Raw genomic sequence first — 25,702 nt, 5'->3', positions numbered from 1 at the left:
CAGTGTAAGTGCCCTTTAATTTGCGCTCCCCGAGGCCCATAGGGCCTCTTTTGCGTTCCACCTCACAGTTCTTAGCAGCGCCACGCCCACATTGGGCGGGCGCCACTGAATTTCCGGTTTGGGGCGCACAAACAGCGTTGCGCGACGATATGACGTCATAAGCTGCGCGCGCACCTGAGTGGGCGCAAACACTTTGCGCCAGCGCTAAATGTCAACTGAATTTGGGCGTCGGCGCAGATCGGACTGCGTTCAGGCGCTAAGTGTCTAGCGCCGGAAATATAGCCCTTTTATGGTGTTAGCGGCTGGCGCAACCCACTGAATTTCTAGGCCGCAGTGTGAACATTCCCGGGTTCACAACACATAGTGTGAACACTCCCGGGTTCAGACAAGACACAGTGTGAACAGTCCCGGGTTCAGACAACACACAGTGTGAACATTCCCGGGTTGAGACAACACACAGCGTGAACACTCCCGGGTTCACACAACACACAGCGTGAACACTCCCGGGTTCAGACAACGCACAGTGTGAACACTCCCGGGTTCACACAACACACAGCGTGAACACTCCCGGGTTCAGACAACACACAGCGTGAACACTCCCAGGTTCAGACAACGCACAGTGTGAACATTCCCGGGATCACACAACACACAGTGTGAACATTCCCCGGTTCGGACAACACACAGTGTGAACAATCACGGGTCACACAACACACAGTGTGAACATTCTTGGTTCAGACAACACACAGTGTGAACAATCACGGGTCACACAACACACAGTGTGAACATTCTTGGTTCAGACAACACACAGTGTGAACATTCCCGGGTTCAGACAATGGACAGTGTGAACATACCCGGGTTCAGACAACACACAGTGTGAACATTCCCGGGTTGAGACAACACACAGCGTGAACACTCCCGGGTTCAGACAACACACAGTGTGAACATTCCCAGGATCACACAAGACACAGTGTGAACATTCCCGGGTTCAAACAACACACAGTGTGAACGTTCCCAGGTTCAGACAACACACAGTTTGAACATTCCCAGGTTCAGACAACACACAGTGTGAACACTCCCGGGTTCAGACAACACACAGTGTGAACATTCCTGGTTTCACACAAGACACAGTGTGAACATTCCCGGGTTCAAACAACACATAGTGTGGACACTCCCGGGTTCAGACAACACTGAGTGTGAACGTTCCCGGGTTCAGACAACACACAGTGTGAACAGTCCGGGATCACACAACACACAGTGTGAACATTCCTGGATTCAGACAACACATAGTGTGAATACTCCCAGGTTCAGACGACACAGAGTGTGAACATACCCGGGTTCACACAACACACAGTGTGAACACTCCCAGGTTCACAACACACAGTGTGAACATTCCCGGGACCAGACAACACACAGTGTGAATACTCCTGGGTTCAGACAACACACAGTGTGAACACTCCCGGGTTCAGACAACACACAGTGTGAACATTCCCGGGTTCAGACAACACACAGTGTGAACATTCCCGGGATCAGACAACACACAGTGTGAATACTCCCGGGTTCAGACAAAGCACAGTGTGAACATTCCCGGGTTCAGACAACACACAGTGTGAACATTCCCGGGATCACACAACACACAGTGTGAACATTCCCGGGTTCAGACAACAGACAGTGAGAACATTCCCGGGTTCAGACAACACACAATGTGAACAATCCCGGGATCACACAACACACAGTGTGAACATTCCTGGGTTCAGAGAAAGCACAGTGTGAACACTCCCGGGTTCAGTCAACACACAGCGTGAACAATCCCAGGATCACACAACACACAGTGTGAACATTCCCGTGTTCAGACAACACACAGTGTGAACATTCCCGGGTTCGGACAACACACAACATCAACACTCCCGGGTTCACACAACGCACAGTGTGAACATTCCTGGGTTCAGACAACACACAGTGTGAACAATCCCGGGATCACACAACACTTAGTGTGAACATTCCTGGGTTCAGACAACACACAGTGTGAACAATCCCGGGATCACACAACACAAAGTGTGAACATTCCCGGGTTCAGACAACATACAGTGTGAACATTCCCGGGTTCAGACAACACACAGTGTGAACATTCCCGGGTTCAGACAACACACAGTGTGAACACTCCCGGGTTCAGACAACACACAGTGTGAACATTCCCGGGTTCACAACACATAGTGTGAACACTCGCGGGTTCACACAACATAGAGTGTGAACATTGCTGGGTTCAGACAACACACAGTGTGAACATTCCCGGGTTCAAACAACACATAGTGTGGACACTCGCGGGTTCAGACAACACACAGTGTGAACGTTCCCGGGTTCAGACAACACACAGTGTGAACATTCCTGGGTTCACACAAGACACAGTGTGAACATTCCCGGGTTCAAGCAACACATAGTGTGGACACTCCCGCGTTCAGACAACACTGAGTGTGAACGTTCCCGGGTTCAGGCAACACACAGTGTGAACACTCCCGGGATCACACAACACACAGTGTGAACATTCCTGGGTTCAGACAACACATAGTGTGAATACTCCCAGGTTCAGACGACACAGAGTGTGAACATACCCGGGCTCACACAACACACAGTGTGAACACTCCCAGGTTCACAACACACAGTGTGAACATTCCCGGGATCAGACAGCACACAGTGTAAATACTCCCGGGTTCAGACAACACACAGTGTGAACACTCCCGGGTTCAGACAACACACAGTGTGAACACTCCCGGGTTCACACAACACACAGTGTGAACACTCCTGTGTTCAGACAACACACAGTGTGAACATTCCCGGGTTCAGACAACACACAGTGTGAACATTCCCGGGATCACACAACACACAGTGTGAACATTCCCGGGTTCAGACAACAGAGAGTGTGTACATTCCCGGGTTCAGACAACACACAATGTGAACAATCCCGGGATCACACAACACACAGTGTGAACATCCCTGGGTTCAGAGAAAGCACAGTGTGAACACTCCCGGGTTCAGTCAACACACAGCGTGAACAATCCCAGGATCACACAACACACAGTGTGAACATTCCCGTGTTCAGACAACACACTGTGTGAACATTCCCGGGTTCAGACAACACACAACGTCAACACTCCCGGGTTCACACAACGCACAGTGTGAACATTCCTGGGTTCAGACAACACACAGTGTGAACATTCCCGAGTTCAGACAACGCACAGTGTGAACATTCCCGGGTTCAGACAACACACAGTGTGACCACTCCCGGGTTCACACAACACACAATGTGAACATTCCCGGGTTCAGACAACACACAGTGTGAACACTCCCAGGTTCAGAAAAGGCACAGTGTGAACATTCCCCGGTTCTGGCAACACACAGTGTGAACATTCCCGGGATCACACAACACAAACTGTAAACATTCCTGGGTTGAGACAACACACAGTGTGAACATTCCCGGCTTCAGACAACACACAGTGTGAAAAATCCCAGGATCACACAAAACACAGTGTGAACATGCCCGGGTTCAGACAACACACAGTGTGAACATTCCCGAGTTCAGACAACACACAGTGTGAACAACCCGGGGATCACACAACACACAGTGTGAACATTTTCGGGTTCAGACAATGCACAGTGTAAACATTCCCGGGTTCACAACACATAGTGTGAAAATTCCCGGGTTCAGACAACATACCGTGTGAACATTCCCGGGTTCAGACAGCACACAGTGTGAACACTCCCGGGATCACACAACACACAGGGTGAACACTCCCGGGTTCAGACAAGGCACAGTGTGAACATTCCCGGGTTCAGTCAACACACAGTGTGAACATTCCCGGGATCACACAACACATAGTGTAAACATTCCCGGGTTCAGACAACACACAGTGTGAACATTCCCGGGATCACACAACACACAGTGTGAACATTCCCGGGTTCAGACAACACACAGCGTGAACACTCCCGGGTTCACACAACACACAGTGTGAACATTCCCGGGTTCAGACAAAACACTGTGTGAACATTCCCGGGTTCAGACAACGCACAGTGTGAACACTCCCGGGTTCAGACAACACACTGTGTGAACACTCCCGGGTTCAGACAATGCACAATGTGAACATTCCCGGGTTCACAACACACAGTGAACATTCCCGGGTTCAGACAACACACAGTGTGAACATTCCCGGGTTCACAACAGATAGTGTGAACACTCCCGGGTTCAGACAACATGCAGTGTGAACATTCCCGGGTTCAGACAACACACAGTGTGAACATTCCCGGGTTCACAACACATAGTGTGAACACTCGCGGGTTCAGACAACACACAGTGTGAACATTCCCGGGTTCACAACACATAGTGTGAATACTCCCGGGTTCAGACATCACACAGTGTGAACATTCCCGGGTTCACACAACACACAGTGTGAACATTCCCAGGTTCAATCACAATGTGTGAACATTCCCGATTTCAGGCAACACACAGTGTGAACATTCCCGGGTTCAGACAACACACAGTGTGAACATTCCCGGGTTCAGACAACGCACAGTGTGAACATTCCCGGGTTCAGACAACAAACAGTGTGAACATTCCCGGTTTCAGACAATGCACAGTGTGAACATTCCCAGGTTCAGGCAACACACAGTGTGAACATTCCCGGGATCACACAACACACACTGTGAACATTCCTGGGTTCAGACAACACACAGTGTGAACATTCCCGGGTTCAGACAACACACAGGGTTATCAATCCCAGGATCACACAACACACAGTGTGAACATTCCCGGGTTCAGACAACGCACAGTGTGAACATTCCCGGGTTCAGAGAACACACAGTGTGAACATTCCCGTGTTCAGACAACACACAGTGTGAACATTCCCTGGTTCGGACAGCACACAGTGTGTACATTCCCGGTTTCGGACAACGCCCAGTGTGAACATTCCCGGGATCACACAACACACTGTGTGAACATTCCCGGGTTCAGACAATGCACAATGTGAACATTCCCGGGTTCACAACACACAGTGTGAACATTCCTGGGTTCAGACAACACACAGTGTGAACATTCCCGGGTTCACAACAGATAGTGTGAACATTCCCGGGTTCACAACACACAGTGTGAACATTCCCGGGTTCAGACAACGCACAGTGTGAACATTCCCGGGTTCACAACACATAGTGTGAACACTCCCGGGTTCAGACAACACACAGTGTGAACATTCCCGGGTTCACAACACATAGTGTGAATACTCCCGGGTTCAGACATCACACAGTGTGAACATTCCCGGGTTCACACAACACACAGTGTGAACATTCCCGGGTTCAAACACAATGTGTGAACATTCCGGAGTTCAGGCAACACACAGTGTGAACATTCCCGGGTTCAGACAACACACAGTGTGAACACTCCCGGGTTCACACAACACACATTGTGAACATTCCCGGGTTCAGACATCACCCAGTGTGAACATTCCTGGGTTCACACAACACACAGTGTGAACATTCCCGGGTTCAGACAACACACAGTGTGAACATTCCCGGGTTCAGACAACACACAGCGTGAACAATCCTGGGATCACACAACACATAGTGTGAACATTCCCGTGTTCAGACAACACACTGTGTGAACATTCCTGGGTTCAGACAACACACAACGTCAACACTCCCGGGTTCACACAACGCACAGTGTGAACATTCCTGGGTTCAGACAACACACAGTGTGAACATTCCCGAGTTCAGACAACGCACAGTGTGAACATTCCCGGGTTCAGACAACACACAGTGTGACCACTCCCGGGTTCACACAACACACAATGTGAACATTCCCGGGTTCAGACAACACACAGTGTGAACACTCCCGGGTTCAGAAAAGGCACAGTGTGAACATTCCCCGGTTCTGGCAACACACAGTGTGAACATTCCCGGGATCACACAACACAAACTGTAAACATTCCTGGGTTGAGACAACACACAGTGTGAACAATCCCAGGATCACACAAAACACAGTGTGAACATGCCCGGGTTCAGACAACACACAGTGTGAACATTCCCGGGTTCAGACAACACACAGTGTGAACAACCCGGGGATCACACAACACACAGTGTGAACATTTTCGGGTTCAGACAATGCACAGTGTAAACATTCCCGGGTTCACAACACATAGTGTGAAAACTCCCGGGTTCAGACAACATACCGTGTGAACATTCCCGGGTTCAGACAGCACACAGTGTGTACACTCCCGGGATCACACAACACACAGGGTGAACACTCCCGGGTTCAGACAAGGCACAGTGTGAACATTCCCGGGTTCAGTCAACACACAGTGTGAACATTCCCGGGATCACACAACACAGAGTGTAAACATTCCCGGGTTCAGACAACACACAGTGTGAACATTCCCGGGTTCAGGCAACACACAGTGTGAACATTCCCGGGATCACACAACACACAGTGTGAACATTCCCGGGTTCAGACAACACACAGTGTGAACGTTCCCGGGTTCAGACACCACACAGTGTGAACATTCCCGGGTTCAGACAACACAGCGTGAACACTCCCGGGTTCACACAACACACAGTGTGAACATTCCCGGGTTCAGACAAAACACTGTGTGAACATTCCCGGGTTCAGACAACGCACAGTGTGAACACTCCCGGGTTCCGACAACACACAGTGTGAACACTCCCGGGTTCAGACAATGCACAATGTGAACATTCCCGGGTTCACAACACACAGTGTGAACATTCCCGGGTTCAGACAACACACAGTGTGAACATTCCCGGGTTCACAACAGATAGTGTGAACACTCCCGGGTTCAGACAACATGCAGTGTGAACATTCCCGGGTTCAGACAACGCACAGTGTGAAAATTCCCGGGTTCACGACACATAGTGTGAACACTCCCGGGTTCAGACAACACACAGTGTGAACATTCCCGGGTTCACAACACATCGTGTGAATACTCCCGGGTTCAGACATAACACAGTGTGAACATTCCTGGGTTCACACAACACACAGTGTGAACATTCCCGGGTTCAAACACAATGTGTGAACATTCCCGATTTCAGGCAACACACAGTGTGAACATTCCCGGGTTCAGACAACACACAGTGTGAACATTCCCGGGTTCAGACAATGCACAGTGTGAACATTCCCGGGTTCAGACAACAAACAGTGTGAACATTCCCGGTTTCAGACAATGCACAGTGTGAACATTCCCAGGTTCAGGCAACACACAGTGTGAACATTCCCGGGATCACACAACACACACTGTGAACATTCCTGGGTTCAGACAACACACAGTGTGAACATTCCCGGGTTCAGACAACACACAGTGTGATCAATCCCCGGATCACACAACACACAGTGTGAACATTCCGGGGTCAGACAACGCACAGTGTGAACATTCCCGGGTTCAGAGAACACACAGTGTGAACATTCCCGTGTTCAGACAACACACAGTGTGAACATTCCCTGGTTCGGACAACACACAGTGTGTACATTCCCGGTTTCAGACAACGCCCAGTGTGAACATTCCCGGGATCACACAACACACTGTGTGAACATTCCTGGGTTCAGACAATGCACAATGTGAACATTCGCGGGTTCACAACACACAGTGTGAACATTCCCGGGTTCAGACAACACACAGTGTGAACATTCCCGGGTTCACAACAGATAGTGTGAACACTCCCGGGTTCAGACAACATACAGTGTGAACATTCCCGGGTTCATACAACACAGCGTGAACATTCCCGGGTTCAGACAACGCACAGTGTGAACATTCCCGGGTTCACAACACATAGTGTGAACACTTCCGGGTTCAGACAACACACAGTGTGAACATTCCCGGGTTCACAACACATAGTGTGAATACTCCCGGGTTCAGACATCACACAGTGTGAACATTCCCGGGTTCACACAACACACAGTGTGAACATTCCCGGGTTCAGACATCACCCAGTGTGAACATTCCTGGGTTCACACAACACACAGTGTGAACATTCCCGGGTTCACACAACACACAGTGTGAACATTCCCGGGTTCTGACAATACATAGTGTGAACACTCCCGGGATCAGACATCACACAGTGTGAACATTCCCAGGTTCACACAACACACAGTGTGAACAATCCCGAGTTCAAACACAAAGTGTGAACATTCCCGATTTCAGGCAACACACAGTGTGAACATTCCCGGGTTCAGACAACACACAGTGTGAACATTCCCGGGTTCAGACAACGCACAGTGTGAACATTCCCGGGTTCAGACAACAAACAGTGTGAACATTCCCGGTTTCAGACAATGCACAGTGTGAACATTCCCAGGTTCAGGCAACACACAGTGTGAACATTCCCGGGATCACACAACACACACTGTGAACATTCCTGGGTTCAGACAACACACAGTGTGAACATTCCCGGGTTCAGACAACACACAGTGTGATCATTCCCAGGAACACACAACACACAGTGTGAACATTCCCGGGTTCAGACAACGCACAGTGTGAACATTCCCGGGTTCAGAGAACACACAGTGTGAACATTCCCGTGTTCAGACAACACACAGTGTGAACATTCCCTGGTTCGGACAACACACAGTGTGTACATTCCCGGTTTCGGACAACGCCCAGTGTGAACATTCCCGGGATCACACAACACACTGTGTGTTCATTCCCGGGTTCAGACAACACACAGTGTGAACATTCCCGGGTTCAGACAACACACAGTGTGAACACTCCCTGGTTCACACAACACACAGCGTGAACACTGCCGGGTTCAGACAACGCACAGTGTGAACTTTCCCGGGATCACACAACACGCAGTGTGAACATTCCCCGGTTCAGACAACACACAGTGTGAACATTCCCGGGTTCAGACAACACACAGTGTGAACAATCCCGGTATCACACTACACACAGTGTGAACTGTTAAGTCTGTGTGTTATAGTGAGAATTACTACACAGACCACAAGAGTAAATTTTATCAGGTCTTTACTAATCGAAGGTCCGGCCTGAACTGCCCAATAAATCATTACACAGCACTTATATACCGGTGTGGTCACCACCGGTATTACAGTATACAGCAGCCAAGATAAAGTAGTGCAACCCTTAAAATAGTTCTGTTAAAGGTGGAACGGTTACATACACTACAATCCTCCCTTTTTAGATTAACAGTATATATTCCCCATTAAACATAACATCATAACATATATACACAACTTCATGTGAAAACAGTTCACAGATTCAGTCTCTGAGGAGGCCTCCTGACTCGGTCCGGATAACGCCTCGGTGGTCTAATAGTTTTTGGTGGTGTAGTAGGTTCTCGTTGCTGGGGTGACTCATCTAATAGTCCTTCACTGGACTTAACAGCTTGAACTTTCGTAACTTCAGAACCAGCCTTGCTGACTTCTAAAGGCTCGAGTACCTTGGGAAGTTTTTCTACTTCCAGACTGATTGGCTCAGTTCAGAGGGACCATGTGCGTGACCTGGTAGGGGTGATAATGGTTCAGATGAGTCATCATCTTCTGCTTCTTCTCTATTGTCTTCTATTTCCTCCATCACTTCAGCTTTTGCCTCTGCCACCAATCTCCTGAGTGGCTTATTACTGCTGACACTGCTCACAGAAGGGTGCTCTTTCTTCTTAGCTTTCAACTGATCGATGAATTTGACATATTCCCTTTCTTGCTCAGCTTTGATTCGTTTGGCCTCATCGCGCAGACGGTTTGTGTGTTCCTGTTCCATTTTCTCAATCAGCTGCTTCTGCTGTCTTTCCAGATTCTCCCACTCTGTGTCAAAGAACTTTTTCTTTGCATTCATCTCTTGCTCAAAACGGCGAATCATTTGTTCTAATTGCTGTTGTAGTTTGAAATTGAGTTGAGTTCGAGCCCGGTGTTCCTCAGAAATGTGCATGTCTGTAGACTGGACAGACTCAGAATTCTCTGTCAAACTATGTTGTTGTTGTTCAGTAGAATTCTGTTCTGATACTTTGTTCTCTTCTGAAGCATTTATGCACTCCTTCGTTTTTCCATCATTAATCTGCAAGTCCATTTTAGACTTGACTTTTGCACATGGGCTGGTCTTACCATCATCAGTTCCAGAGTCTGAGCTGATTGTCTTCACCGAGTTCTCACTCTCTGCTTTGTCACTGTCACTGCTGCATATGCCCTCATCCAATATTCTGGACAATCGTTCAGGTTTGACATCTTTTTTTCCGGAATCTACCGTTATTGCTTTTAGGGAGTGCCAGTCCATATTTATTTTCCTGATCCACTCCCGTCCCAGAAGTGGTGGACCTCCCTCAGGTAGTACATATATGTCCATTCCTTAGTGTTCTTTGCCCTGGTGTACCACCTTGACTTTTATCTTTCCGATGGGGTATACTCTTTGCCCCGTGTATGTCTGCAATACTATCTCCGTATCCCGTAGGGGAATATGGGTGAATAACCTTTTGTAATCTTGCTTATTCATGGCCGTCAACGCCGATCCGGTGTCCAATTCCATCTTCACCTGGACTCCTGCTATCTGAAGTGTGACCCAGATAGTTTGTAGGTCAGCTTCCTTACTCACATTGTGAATTCTCAGACTACCCAGTTCCTTGATGTTGGAGTCTGAATCCGAATTCTGTTCATCCGAACTCTTCTCAGCCATCTTATGTACCTTTCTGCACTTTTCCTGCGGTGACTTTTTGTTGCTGGTCTTCTTTCCTGACCGGCATACTTTAGCTATGTGACCAAGCTTGCCACATTTAGTACATTCCTGGTTTTTAAACCAGCATTGGTTCTGATCGTGTGTTGTCTTCCCAGAACAATAACATTTCGTTGTACCCAAAGCCATTTGATCTACGCTGAGTACCGCTGCCTTCAGCTGCATTTCCGCAGTGCCTCTCGCTGCGGCTTCGTGCGATGCTGCAATAGTGATAGCCTTATCAAGTGTAAGATCATTCTCTTCAAGTAGCCGCTTTTGTGTTCCTTCTTTCGACAATCCACACACGAATTTGTCTCTCAGTGCCTCTGTCAGTCTTTCCCCAAACTGACAGTATTTCGCTAGCTTACGCAGTTCAATTAAATACTCCGCGTTGCTTTCCTCTTTCAGTTGCGTTCTCGCATAAAATTTAAATCGTTCCGCTAACATCAGCGGTGTGGGGTTCAAATGATTTTTCAGGACAGCAACAATTTTAGCGAAAGTCTGATCCGCCGGTTTAGCTGGTGATAGAAGATGCTTCAATAGCCCGTATGTCTTCACACCCATTGAGTTTAGTAAGGTTAGTGCTTTATCTTCATCTGATATTTTATTTGCCTTACAATATATCTCTATGCGTTCTACATACGTGGCCCAATCTTCAACATCGGGATCGAAATCGTTGCTGTTACCACGCTTAGGCATCCTCGCAATCTTCTTGAGAAACAAAAATAAATTTTTCTTTTCTTTTTTTTTTAAATGGCGGTTTCCCGCGCTTGTCTTCTTCCCCCGCCTACAAAAATGGCGGCTTCCCGCATTTGCCTTTCTCCCCCGCTGGCTGTAATGGCGATTGCCGTATTGCTGCGTTCGCCCTCCCCAGCGGTTTTCAAATCGTGCCTCCCAGCCCTTCTTGCAGTCCGGTCCTTTCCCCCGGCTGCGGCTGAGTTCTCTGCGGTTTTTTTTTTTTATTTTCTCCCGCGCCTTACGCTGACCCGGTCGCTGTGCCTCGCGGCCTCGGTAGCTGCCCGGCCTTTTTCACCGGTCGCGGTCGAGCTCTCTCTCGACGCTGTTGCGTCTCCCAGCCCGCTTGCAGCCCGGTCTTTTACACCGGCTGCATTTGCATTCACCGCGGCTCCCGTGCCTTACGCTGCCCCAGTCTCAGCGCCTCTGGCCCCGACTTCTGTCCGGCTCTTTTCCCCGGCCGTGGTCGAGTTCTCCGCCCTTATATCCTCCGTTTTTCCCTCCCCTACTTCACAGCCAACGTGGCCGGCTTGCTGCTCGTCGCTGATCGGCTTACCCACCACCGTGATAGAAGGGATGATCACTGCCTGTTGCTGATGGAAGGCTTCATGTCAGAATTCTTCCTTTGCTCTGCAGATCCGAGTCTTTTCTCAGCAGAATGATGAGGGCGGATGCCTCTTCTCAACGCACGTTAAACTGCCTTGGATGTATCTCTGCCGCAGGGTAAGATCGTACTCGTCGCTACTGTTAAGTCTGTGTGTTATAGTGAGAATTACTACACAGACCACAAGAGTAAATTTTAACAGGTCTTTACTAGTCGAAGGTCAGGGCGGAACTGCCCAATAAATCATTACACAGCACTTATATACCGGTGTGGTCACCACCGGTATTACAGTATACAGCAGCCAAGATAAAGTAGTGCAACCCTTAAAATAGTTCTCTTAAAGGTGGAACGGTTACATACACTACATGGACATTCCTGGATCAGACAACGCACAGTGTGAACATTCCCGGGTTCAGACAACACACAGCGTGAACACTCCCGGGTTCAGACAACACACAGTGTGAACATTCATGGGATCACACAACACACAGTGTGAACATTCCCGGGTTCAGACAACTCACAGTGTGAACATTCCCGGGTTCAGACAAAGCACAATGTGAACACTCCCGGGTTCAGACAACACACAGTGTGAACAATCCCGGGATCACACAACACAGAGTGTGAACATTCCCGTGTTCAGACAACACACAGTGTGAACATTCCCGGGTTCAGACAACACACAGTGTCAACACTCCCGGGTTCACACAACACACAGTGTGAACATTCCTGGGTTCAGACAAGACACAGTGTGAACTTTCCCGGTTTCAGACAACGCACAGTGTGAACACTCCCAGGTTCAGACAACACACAGTGTGAACATTCCCGGGTTCAGACAACACACAATGTGAGCATTCCCGGGTTCAGACAACACAGAGTGTGAACAATCCCGGGATCACACAACACACAGTGTGAACATTCCCGGGTTCAGACAACGCACAGTGTGAACATTCATGGGATCACACAACACACAGTGTGAACATTCCCGGGTTCAGACAACACACAGTGTGAACAACCCCGGGTTCAGACAACACACAGTGTGAATAATCCCGGGATCACACAACACACAGTGTGAACATTCCCGGGTTCAGACAACGCACAGTGTGAACATTCATGGGATCACACAACACACTGTGTGAACATTCCCGGGTTCAGACAACACACAGTGTGAACAACCCCGGGTTCAGACAACACACAGTGTGAATAATCCCGGGATCACACAGCTCACAGTGTGAACATTCCCGGGTTCAGACAACGCACAATGTGAACACTCCCGGGTTCAGACAACACAGAGTGTGAACCATCCCGGGATCACACAACACACAGTGTGAACATTCCCGGGTTCAGACAACGCACAGTTTGAACATTCCTGGGTTCAGACAACATACAGTGTGAACATTCCCGGGTTCAGACAACACACAGTGTGAACATTCCCGGGTCCAGAAAATACACAGCGTGAACACTCCCGGGTTCAGAAAATACACAGTGTGAACATTCCCGGGTTCAGACAATGCACAGTTTGAACTTTCCCGGGTTCAGACAACACACAGTTTGAACATTCCTGGGTTCAGACAACACACAGTGTGAACATTCCCGGGTTCACACAACACACAGTGTGAACATTCCCGGGTTCAGACAACACACAGTGTGAACACTCCCGGGATCACACAAGACATAGTGTGAACATTCCCGGGTTCAGACAACACACAGTGTGAATACTCCCAGATTCAGACAACACAGAGTGTGAACATTCCCGGGTTCAGACAATACACAGTGTGAACATTCCCGGGTTCAGACAACAGACAGTGTGAACATTCCCGGGATCAGGCAACACACGGTGTGAACATTCCCGGGTTCAGACAACACACAGTGTGAACACTCGCGGGTTCAGACAACACAGTGTGAACATTCGCGGGTTCACACAACACACAGTGTGAACATTCCCATGTTCAGACAACACAGAGTGTGAACATTCCCGGGTTCACACAACACACATAGTGTGAACATTCCCGGGTTCAGACAACGCACAGTGTGAACACTCCTGGGTTCAGACAACACACAGTGTGAACATTCCCGGGATCAGACAAAACACAGTGTGAATACTCCCGGGTTCAGACAACACACATTGTGAACATTCCCGGGTTCAGACCAAGCACAGTGTGAACACTCCCAGGTTCACACAACACACAGTGTGAACATTCCCGGGTTCAGACAACACACAGTGTGAACACTCCCGGGTTCAGACAACACACAGTGTGAACATTCCCAGGATCAGACAACACACAGTGTGAATGCTCCCGGGTTCAGACAGCACACAGTGTGAACACTCCTGTGTTCAGACAACGCACAGTGTGAACAATCCCAGGTTCAGACACCGCCCAGTGTGAACATTCCCGGGTTCAGACAACACACAGTGTGAACATTCCCGGGTTCAGACAACACACAGTGTGAACATTCCCGGGTTCAGACAACACACAGAGTGAACAATCCCGGGATCACACAACACACAGTGTGAACATTCCTGGGTTCAGACAACACACAGTGTAAACATTCCCGGGTTCAGACAACGCACAGTGTGAACATGCCCGGGTTCAGACAACACACAGTGTGAACATTCCCGGGTTCAGACAACACACAGCTTGAACACTCCCGGGCTCAGACAACACACAGTGTGAACATTCCCGGGTTCACACAACACACAGTGTGAACATTCCCGGTTTCAAACAACACATAGTGTGAACACTCCCGGGTTCAGACAACACACAGTGTGAACATTCCCGGGTTCAGGCAACACACAGTGTGAACACTCCCGGGATCACACAACACACAGTGTGAACATTCCCGGGTTCACACAATACACAGTGTGAACACTCCCAGGTTCACAACACACAATGTGAACATTCCCGGCATCAGACAACACACACTGTGAATACTCCCGGGTTCAGACAACACACAGTGTGAACACTCACGGGTTCAGACAACGCACAGTGTGAACACTCCCGGGTTCAGACAACGCACAGTGTGAACACTCCCGGGTTCAGACAACACACAGTGTGAACATTCCCGGGTTCAGACAACACACAGTGTGAACACTTCCGGGTTCAGACAACACACAGTGTGAACACTCCTGGGATCACACAACACACAGCGTGACCATTCCCGGGTTCAGACAACACACAGTGTGAACTTTCCCGGGATCACACAACACACAGTGTGAACATTCCCGGGTTCAGACAAAAGACAGTGTGAACATTCCCGGGTTCAGACAATGCACAGTGTGAGCACTCCCGGGTTCAGACAACACACAGTGTGAACAATCCCGGGATCACACAACACACAGTGTGAACATTCCCGTGTTCAGACAACACACAGTGTGAACATTCCCGGGATCAGACAACACACAGCGTCAACACTCCAGAGTTCACACAACACACAGTGTGAACACTCCTGGGTTCAGACAACACACAGTGTGAACATTCCCGGGTTCAGACAACACACAGTGTGAACACTCCCGGGTTCAGACAACACACAGTGTGAACATTCCCGGGTTCAGACAACACACAGTGTGAACATTCCCAGGTTCAGACAACACACAGTGTGAACATTCCCGGGTTCAGACAACACACAGTGTGAACACTCCTGGGTTCAGACAACACACAGTGTGAACATTCCCAGGTTCAGACAACACACAGTGTGAACACTCCTGGGATCACACAACACACAGTGTGAACATTCCCAGGTTCAGACAAAGCACAGTGTGAACATTACGCCCCCACCTGAATGAATTTCGAGCTCGGCACGATGCTGAGCTCTTCTTCCGTCGCCTTCGTCTCCGTGCCCACTTCTTTGGCCAGGAGTCTTCCCCCCGCACGGCTGATCCTTTCTCCCACTTTCTAAATTCTCGTTCTACTTGGATCCCTCCCTCTGGCCTTCTACCCTCTCTAGATCTTTTCATTGCGAACTGCCGACGTGACATTGGCCGACTCCATTTCTCTGCTCCCCTCACTCACTCCAACCTAACTCCCTCTGAAATTGCAGCACTCCATTCTCTCCGATCCAACCCTAACATTATCATTAAACCTGCTGATAAGGGTGGTGCTGTTGTTGTTTGGCGAACCGACCTCTACCGTGTGGAAGCTGAACGCCAACTCTCCAACACCTCCTCCTACCTCCGCCTGGACCATGACCCCACTAGCAAACATCAAGCCATTGTTTCCAAGTGTGTCACTGACCTCATCTCCTCTGGAGATCTTCCCTCCATGGCCGCCAACCTCATAGTCCCCCAACCCCACACAGCCCGCTTCTACCTCCTTCCCAAGATCCACAAACAGGACTGCCCTGGTAGACCCATCGTTTCAGCCTGTTCTTACCCCATGGAACTTATCTCTTCCTATCTCGACTCTATTTTTTCTCCCCTTGTACAATCTCTTTCCACCTACGTCCGCGACTCTTCCGACGCCCTCCGTCACTTTAACATTTTCCAGTTTCCTGGACCCAACCGTCTCCTTTTCACCATGGACGTCCAATACCTCTACACCTCCATCCCCCACCAGGACAGCCTTTGGGCACTCTGTTTCTTCCTTGAACAGAGACCCAACCAGTCCCCATCCACCACCACCCTCCTCCGCCTGGCTGAACTTGTTCTCACATTGAACAACTTCTCCTTTGACTCCACTCACTTCCTCCAAATTAAAGGTGTTGCTATGGGAACCCGTATGGGCCCTAGCTATGCCTGCCTGTTCATGGGACATGTGGAACATTCTTTGTTCCAGTCCTACTCAGGTCCCCTCCCTCATCTCTTTTTCCGGTACATCGATGACTGTATTGGTGCCATTTCCTGCTCTCGCCCTGAACTGGATAAGTTCATTCACTTTACTTCCACTTTCCACCCTGCCCTCACCTTCACATGGTCCATCTCCAACTCTTCCCTTCCCTTCCTTGACTTCTCCGTCTCCATTTCTGGCGACCGGCTTTCAACAAACATCCACTACAAGCCCACCGACTCCCACAGCTACCTGGACTACACTTCCTCCCACCCTGCTTCCTGTAAGGACTCTATTCCATTCTCCCAGTTTCTCCGTCTCCGCCGCGTCTGTTCTGACGATGCCACCTTCCATACTAGTGCTTCGGACATGTCTTCCTTTTTCCTCAACCGAGGATTCCCCTCTACCGTGGTTGACACGGCCCTTGACCGTGTCTGTTCTATTTCCCGCACTTCTGCTCTCACCCCTGCCCCTCCCTCCCAGAACCACGATAGCGTTCCCCTTGTCCTCACCTTTCACCCCACCAGCCTCCACATTCAACGGATCATCCTCCGCCATTTCCGCCACCTCCAACGTCATCCCACCACCAAACACATCTGCCCCTCACCTCCCCTTTCAGCATTCCGAAGGGACCGCTCCCTCCGCGACACCCTGGTCCACTCCTCAATCACCCCCAACAGCCCTGCTCCTTCACCTGGCACCTTCCCGTGCAAGCGCAGGAGATGCAACACATGCCCTTTTATCTCCTCCCTTCCCACTGTCCAGGGCCCCAAACACCCCTTCCAGGTGAAACAGCGATTTACTTGTACTTCTTGCAATTTAATATACTGTATTCGCTGCTAACGATGCGGTCTCCTCTATATTGGGGAGACCAAACGCAGATTGGGTGACCGCTTTGCGGAACACCTCCGTTCAGTCCGTACGGGTGACCCTGAGTTTCCGGTCGCCTGTCACTTTAATTCACCGCTTCACTCCCACTCTGATCTCTCTGTCCTCGGGCTATTGCATTGTTCCAATGAAGCTCAACGTAAGCTCTGCACCTGCTTAATACCTGTTACATCTCCAGCTTTTTCCAGTTCTGATGAAGGGTCCCAGACCTGAAACGTTAACTCTGTTTCTCTCTCCACGGCCTGCTGAGTATTTCCAGCATTTTCTGTTGTTATTTCAGATTTCCAGCATCCGCAGTATTTTGCAATTATAACAGTGTGAACATGCCCGGGTTCAGACAACACATAGTGTGAACATTCCCGGGTTCAGACAACACACAGTGTGAACACGACCGGGTTCAGACAACGCACAGTGTGAACACTCCCGGGATCAGACAACACACAGTGTGAACATTCCCGGGTTCAGACAACGCACAGTGTGAACATTCCCGGGTTCAGACAACACACAGTGTGAGCACGACCGGGTTCAGACAACGCACAGTGTGAACACTCCCGGGATCAGACAACACACAGTATGAACATACCCGTGTTCAGACAACACACAGTGTGAACATTCCCGGGTTCAGACAAAACACAGTGTGAACACTCCCGGGTTCGGACAACACACAGTGTGAACATTCCCGGGTTCAGACAACACACAGTGTGAATATTCCCCGTTTCACAACACACAGTGTGAACATTCCCGGGTTCACACAACACACAGTGTGAACACTCCTGGGTTCCGACAACACACAGTGTGAACATTCCCGGGTTCACACAACACACAGTGTGAACATTCCCGGGTTCACAGCACACAGTGTGAACATTCCCGGGTTCAGACAACACACAGTGTGAACATTCCCGGGTTCAGACAACACACAGTGCGAACAGTACCGGGTTCAGACAAAACACAGTGTGAACACTCCCGGGTTCAGACAACACACAGTGTGAACATTCCCGGGTTCAGACAACGCACAGTGTGAACATACCCGGGTTCAGACAACACACAGTGTGAACACTCCCGGGTTCAGACAACACACAGTGCGAACATTCCCGGGTTCAGACAAAGCACAGTGTGAACATTCCCGGGATCGGACAACACACAGTGTGAACATTCCCCGGTTCAGACAACGCACAGTGTGAACATTCCCGGGTTCAGACAACACACAGTGTGAACATTCCCGGGTTCAAACAACACAAAGTGTGAACATTCCCGGGTTCAGACAACACACAGTGTGAACATTCCCGGTTTCAGACAACAGACACTGTGAACATTCCCAGGTTCAGACAACACAAAGTGTGTACATTCCCGGGATCAGACAACGCACAATGTGAACACTCCCGGGTTCAGACAACACACAGTGTGAACATTCCCGGGTTCACACAACACACAGTGTGAACATTCCCGGGTTCAGACAACACACAGTGTGAACATTCCCGGGTTCACAGCACGCAGTGTGAACATTCCCGGGTTCAGACAACACACAGTGTGAACATTCCCGGGTTCAGACAACACACAGTGCGAACAGTACCGGGTTCAGACAAAGCACAGTGTGAACACTCCCGGGTTCAGACAACACACAGTGTGAACATTCCCGGGTTCAGACAACGCACAGTGTGAACATACCCGGGTTCAGACAACACACAGTGTGAACACTCCCGGGTTCAGACAACACACAGTGCGAACATTCCCGGGTTCAGACAAAGCACAGTGTGAACATTCCCGGGTTCGGACAACACACAGTGTGAACATTCCCCGGTGCAGACAACGCACAGTGTGAACATTCCCGGGTTCAGACAACACACAGTGTGAACATTCCCGGGTTCAAACAACACAAAGTGTGAACATTCCCGGGTTCAGACAACACACAGTGTGAACATTCCCGCTTTCAGACAACACACACTGTGAACATTCCCAGGTTCAGACAACACAAAGTGTGTACATTCCCGGGATCAGACAACGCACAATGTGAACACTCCCGGGTTCAGACAACACACAGTGTGAACATTCCCGGGTTCACACAACACACAGTGTGAACATTCCCGGGTTCAGACAACACACAGTGTGAACATTCCCGGTTTCAGACAACACACACTGTGAACATTCCCAGGTTCAGACAACACAAAGTGTGTACATTCACGGGATCAGACAACGCACAATGTGAACACTCCCGGGTTCAGACAACACACAGTGTGAACATTCCTGGTTTCAGACAACACACAGTGTGAACATTCCCAGGTTCAGACAACACACAGTGTGAACATTCCCGGGTTCAGACAACGCACAGTGTGAACATACCCGGGTTCAGACAACACACAGTGTGAACACTCCCGGGTTCAGACAACACACAGTGCGAACATTCCCGGGTTCAGACAAAGCACAGTGTGAACATTCCCGGGTTCGGACAACACACAGTGTGAACATTCCCCGGTTCAGAGAATGCACAGTGTGAACATTCCCGGGTTCAGACAATACACAGTGTGAACATTCCCGGGTTCAGACAACACAAAGTGTGAACATTCCCGGGTTCAGGCAACACACAGTGTGAACATTCCCGGTTTCAGACAACACACAGTGTGAACATCCCGAGTTCAGACAACACACAGTGTGAACATTCCCGGGTTCAGAGAACACACAGTGTGAACACTCCCGGGTTCAGACAACACACAGTGTGAACATTCCCGGGTTCAGACATCACAAAGTGTGTACATTCCCGGGATCAGACAATGCACAATGTGAACACTCCCGGGTTCAGACAACAAACAGTGTGAACATTCCCGGGTTCACACAACACACAGTGTGAACATTCCCAGGTTCAGACAACACACAGTGTGAACATCCCGGGTTCAGACAACACACAGTGTGAACATTCCCGGGTTCACACAACACACAGCGTGAACTATCCTGGTTTCAGACAACGCACAGTGTGAACATTCCCAGGTTCAGACAACACAAAGTGTGTACATTCCCGGGATCAGACAATGCACAATGTGAACACTCCCGGGTTCAGACAACAAACAGTGTGAACATTCCCGGTTTCACACAACACACAGTGTGAACATTCCCGGGTTCAGACAACACACAGTGTGAACATCCCGGGTTCAGACAACACACAGTGTGAACATTCCCGGGTTCAGAGAACACACAGTGTGAACACTCCCGGGTTCAGACAACACACAGTGTGAACATTCCCGGGTTCAGACATCACACAGTGTGAACATTCCCGGGTTCAGACAGCACACAGTGTGAACATTCCCGGGTTCAGACAACACACAGTGTGAACATTCCCGGGTTCAGACTTCACACAGTGCGAACACTCCCGGGTTCAGACAACACACAGTGTGAACACTCCCGGGTTCAGACAACACACAGTGTGAACATTCCCGGGTTCAGACAACACAAAGTGTGAACATTCCCGGGTTCAGACAACACACAGTGTGAACACTCCCGGGTTCAGACAACACAAAGTGTGAACATTCCGGGGTTCAGACAACACACAGTGTGAACATTCCCGGGTTCAGACAACACACAGTGTGAACATTCCGGGGTTCAGACAACACACAGTGTGAACACTCCCGGGTTCAGACAACACACAGTGTGAACATTCCCGGGTTCAGACAACGCACAGTGTGAACATTCCCGGGTTCACAACACATAGTGTGAACACTCCCGGGTTCAGACAACATACAGTGTGATCATTCTCGGGTTGAGACAACACACAGTGTGAACACTCCCGGGATCACACAATACACAGTGTGAACTTTCCTGGGTTTAGACAACACACTGTGTGACCATTCCCGGGTTCAGACAACACACAGTGTGAACACTCCCGGGTTCGGACAACACACAGTGTGAACATTCCCGGGTTCAGCCAACGCACAGTGTGAATATTCCCCGTTTCACAACACACTGTATGAACATTCCCGGGTTCACACAACACACAGTGTGAACACTCCTGGGTTCCGACAACACACAGTGTGAACATTCCCGGGTTCAGACAACACACAGTGTGAACACTCCCGGGTTCACACAATGCACAGTGTGAACATTCCCGGGTTCACAACACACAGTGTGAACATTCCCGGGTTCAGACAACACACAGTGTGAACATTCCCGGGTTCAGACAACGCACAGTGTGAACACTCCCGGGTTCAGACAACACACAGTCTGAACATTCCCGGGTTCAGACAACGCACAGTGTGAACATACCCGGGTTCAGACAACACACAGTGTGAACACTCCCGGGTTCAGACAACACACAGTGCGAACATTCCCGGGTTTAGGCAACGCACAGCGTGAACATTCCCGGGTTCGGACAACACACAGTTTGAACATTCCCCGGTTCAGACAACGCACAGTGTGAACATTCCCGGGTTCAGACAACACACAGTGTGAACATTCCCGGGTTCAGACAACACACAGTGTGAACATTCCCGGGTTCAGACAACACACAGTGTGAACATTCCTGGGATCAGACAACGCACAATGTGAACACTCCCAGGTTCAGACAACACACAGTGTGAACATACCCGGGTTCACACAACACACAGTGTGAACATTCCCGGGTTCAGACAACACACAGTGTGAACATTCCCGGTTTCAGACAACACACAGTGTGAACATTCCCAGGTTCAGACAACACAAAGTGTGTACATTCCCGGGATCAGACAACGCACAATGTGAACACTCCCGGGTTCAGACAACACACAGTGTGAACATTCCCGGGTTCACACAGCACACAGTGTGAACATTCCCGGGTTCAGACAACACACAGTGTGAACATCCCGGGTTCAGACAACACACAGTGTGAACGTTCCCGGGTTCAGACATCACACAGTGTGAACATTCCCAGGTTCAGACAACACACAGTGTGAACATTCCCGGGTTCAGACTACACACAGTGCGAACACTCCCGGGTTCAGACAACACAGAGTGTGAGCATTCCCGGGTTCAGACAATACACAGTGTGAACATTCCCGGGTTCAGACAACACACAGTGTGAATACTCCCGGGTTCAGACAACACACAGTGTGAACATTCCCAGGTTCAGACAACACACAGTGTGAACATTCCCGGGATCAGACAATGCACAATGTGAACACTCCCGGGTTCACACAACACACAGTGTGAACATTCCCAGGTTGAGACAACACACAGTGTGAACATTCCCGGGTTGAGACAACACACAGCGTGAACATTCCCAGGTTGAGACAAAACACAGTGTGAACTCTCACGGGTTCAGACTCTTATGTTCATTAATAAATAGACATTCTTATTATGAACACAGCTAGCTTTTGCTAGTTACTTTATTGAGCACATGTGAACTAGGTACAGTATCTGTAGAGGCTTGCATCTTAACTGCTGCCTTGTGGGTAGCCTAGTGCCTCATGTGTAATGTAGTCTTAAACACATACAGCTGGGTAGTGTAGTCTCAATACATACAGCTGTATACAGCTCTAACCGCTCTACGGCTCCACCTAGTGTCCACTATAGAATGACATGTTATTGATCATTACATCCCCCTTTCTTTGAGGTTTAACAAAATCAATATCAATCAACTTTCAAGAAAACAATAAAGATAATATCAGTAACACTTTTGTTAGTGCTCTATAAACATAAACATTTTCAAAACAGTCAACACATTTTCAAAGCTTTACATTGTACTCAAAGATTAAGTCTATCAGGCTTTTTTACTTCACGTGTGGATCTTCTCAACATGGGTAAGTCTGATGTGTCTTCATGAGATTGTTCTGGCAGTGAATGACAAGATGCAGTTGCGGCATTGTCATCAATCTGCTCTTGTATAGATCGAGGTCTCCTTGTGATCTTTGCTTGGAGAGGGTTTCAGTGTTTCCTTCACTCTTCATGCCATAACTCTCAATGTAGTCAAAGCACTCTCAAAAAACTGCTGGCAGCTGGATCCCATCATACAGCATAGTCCTCTCAGCAGCCTCGGCTAATGGAACACCAAAGATTGGCCTGAGGGAAGAAGGAGTATCCACCGGAACTGCTTCCTGCTCTGGTGCAGGCTTCTTCTTTTTCTTTTTCTCTTTCCACTGCTTAACAACATCTGCTGCGGTTATATCTTTGGACTTTTTCTCCTTATGTTTTTCCTCTTTGTGCTTTTCTTCCTTTGGCTTCTCTTTGACCTTAAAGTCTTTTTCTTTCTTCTTGGAGAAACTAGGCTTTTTGAAGACATGGATACCCTTTGGCCTTTTCATCCTTGATGGGCTCTCTGCTTCATCACCTGAGTCATCTGGTCTGCTTATGGCACAGTTTATACAATAGACTCTCTTGACCAGTTCTAAGTCTTCACAAGCTTTGTCACCTAGTATCGAATCAAGTCTTTCAGCCACAACAGAAAACATGAGATGATGCACTTTGTCTTTGACTGTCACTTTAAGTCTGCATACACCTAAGCTATCTATTTTCTGTCCATTATAGCTCTTCAGTAGTACTGACTTTTTCTGTATTTTGGGCTTTTCTTTCATATTTTTTATGTCACTCATACTGATTAAGTTTGCTTTTGCCCCAGTGTCCAGTTTCAATGTAACTAATGCTCCATTTATCTGCAGTGGGATCATCCATTTGTCCACTTTTACTGCATTGACTTTATGTTCAGCATTGTCCATTTCTGAGGGCTGCACATTTTCTGTATCTTTTTTGATATCGTCACATGACACCATTCCTACAAAAAATGTCTCACTTAAATCAGTGTCCTCAATCACATTAACTTGTTGCCCTTTCGTTGTTTTTACTTTTGAAAAGCATTGTTTGGCAAAGTGATTCTTTCCATTACACTTTGTGCACATTTTTCCAAATGCTGGGCATTGTCTTAACTGGCGTTTGTAACCACAGCGTTTACAATTAAAAATGTCATCCTCTGATTGCTTTTCATTTCTGTTCTGCCCATGTTTCTTCCCCTTATAGGACACAGCACCGACAGCAGCATTATCACTCATTACAATCGCATCATTATTGATTTCACTGAAAGTCTTCGCGTGCTTTCGAGCTAGCTCGCTGGCTTGGCATATTTTCACTGCATTTTCCAAATTTAGTTCGGTTTCTCTCAACAGACGTTCCCTGACTTTTTTATCATGAATACCAAACACAATCTGGTCACGAATCATGGATGATTTCAGCTCAGAGAAATTACATGTCTGTGCTTTCAGTTTCAGATCAGTTATAAAGCTATCAAAAGTCTTATTTTGCTGCTGTGTCCGAGAACAGAAGATGTATCTTTCATAGGTCTCATTCTTTTTGGGAGAGCAATGTGCATCAAATTTTTTAAGCACATCTTCTAATTTTTCTCTGTTCTTCATTGGATTAAATACAAATGTATTAAATACCTCTATTGCCTGTGGGCCTGCAACCGTAAGCAGCAACGCTATCTTCCTTGCGTCTGGCTTCGTACCAAATCCGATGGCTGCAATGTAGAGTTCGAATTGTTGTTTAAGAGTCTGCCAATTGTAGTCGATGTTTCCTGTGAGTTTCAAACGCTCTGGTGGCTTCAAATTCTCCATGTCGCTTTTCACAATTTTCAGCAGATCTTCACCACCCTTATTATGAACACAGCTAGCTTTTGCTGGTTACTTTATTGAGCACATGTGGACTAGGTACAGTATCTGTAGAGGCTTCCATCTTGACTGCTGCCTTGTGGGTGGCCTAGTGCCTCATGGGTAATGTAGTCTTAAACACATACAGCTGGGTAGTGTAGTCTTATACAAGCAGCTATATACAGCTCTACGGCTCCACCTAGTGCCCACTATAGAATGACATGTTATTGATCAGTACACAGACAACACACAGTGTGAACACTCCCGGGTTCAGACAACACACAGTGTGAACACTCCCGGGTTCAGACAACACACAGTGTGAACATTCCCGGGTTCAGACAACACAAAGTGTGAACATTCCCGGGTTCAGACAACACACAGTGTGAACACTCCCGGGTTCAGACAACACAAAGTGTGAAC

The sequence above is a fragment of the Somniosus microcephalus genome, chromosome 9, assembly GCF_052327205.1.
Source record: "Somniosus microcephalus isolate GS21.2 chromosome 9, FLI_Smic_1.0, whole genome shotgun sequence".
In the NCBI taxonomy this organism is placed as follows: Eukaryota; Metazoa; Chordata; class Chondrichthyes; order Squaliformes; family Somniosidae; genus Somniosus; species Somniosus microcephalus.
This window is presented reverse-complemented; position numbering follows the sequence as displayed.